General features: G+C 32.3%; 1 protein-coding gene across 3 annotated transcripts in view; it reads left to right on the top strand.

Moving 5' to 3' along the window:
• The window catches only part of LOC106467525 (coiled-coil domain-containing protein 174-like), a 128,773-nt gene that overhangs the window by 37,085 nt on the left and 90,352 nt on the right, over positions 1-1,336 (top strand). The gene's annotated exons all lie outside the window — the stretch shown is intronic.

The raw sequence follows: 1,336 nt of genomic DNA, 5'->3' as shown, positions 1-1,336 counted from the left end.
CTTGTGTCGCTAAAGTTTCATCGGAAATAAATTATACGGAAAATTAACTAACGACCAGAGACGTAACACTACAATAATAATAAACAAGAGGATTCCACTTTGTCAGAAACAAATCCACAGAATAGTGTTGCTAAGCTAAAAGAGGATGACCTAATAAATATTTTAACACACAGGGATATTGGATTTATGAAGTTTGATACAACAGGCTCAGCAGTTGAAACACATGCACATCTCACAGAGATTGTTAAAGTAGGAACACATGCATTTCAACATAAAGAAGGTCCATTTGATGCCAAAGATTAGCATTCTATGACTGCATTTTGGTTCAAATGATGCCTTCTGAATGGATAAGAGGTCAGTCGTTCCTGGTTGGTGTATTCACCTCTACATAAAGCAGCATACTGCTTTTGTTGCCTTTTTTATTCATCTACATGTATGACATCCGATTTCAAAGACAGAAAGTGCAAGAAAAATTTTCTGACTTAGCAAAGAGCTATCCAGGGGATATTGATGAACCAGAATTGTACAGAGAAATTAAAGACTGTAGAATGTTGATAAGTAAAAGAACACAAACCGATTTTCCTGAACCAATGGTTGCAACTGATTTGCTAACATTTATAATTTCATATGGTAAAGATGTTTTCCAAAATTTAAGAATTGCATTGCAGATTTTTTTTAACAGTTGGGGTTTCTATTGCTAGTTGTGAAAGGTCTTTCAGCAAGCTGAAATTAATTCTTACATACTTGAGAACCTCAATGACTCAAGAATGACTTAGTAACTTGGCAATATTAAGTATTGAAAAAGACATATTTAATACCTTAAATTTTGATAGTTTAATTGATGCATTTGCAGCAGCAAAAGCACAAAAGGTTCATATAATATAACCATGAATACCAGAATGCTACCTGTACAAGATCTAGTTAAGTATATGTACAGTTTTGTAAACTAATAAAATTTGTTATTTGTAAACTTAAGTGGTATTTTGTCAATCTGTTTTATTATTCATGTACACCACAAGTGACTGGCTTCTCATATAAAACACAAGTTTCAAAACTAGGGATATAACAGAAATTTATTCTGCATGGTTGAAAGATTACTCCAGCTATGTGACTTTGAACAATACTGGGTGACATAAATATCAAAATGGTTTACAAATTATGTAAGTACACCTAGTAGGCTATACTTCATTAGTTCCAGGTTTACAGTTGTGATATCGTGAGATATTATATTGTGACTTTATTTTAGGCCTATGTAAGTTAGTAATTAATTTTTTATGTTATTGTCATTAAGTGGGTAATGAGCCACAAAACAAATAATCAAAACATTTCAGAGGTG

Source organism: Limulus polyphemus, unplaced genomic scaffold (genome assembly GCF_000517525.1).
Source record: "Limulus polyphemus unplaced genomic scaffold, Limulus_polyphemus-2.1.2 Scaffold2647, whole genome shotgun sequence".
NCBI lineage: Eukaryota > Metazoa > Arthropoda > Merostomata > Xiphosura > Limulidae > Limulus > Limulus polyphemus.
The sequence above is the reverse complement of the archived record's forward strand: the minus strand, read 5'-3'. Positions and strand labels throughout refer to the sequence as shown.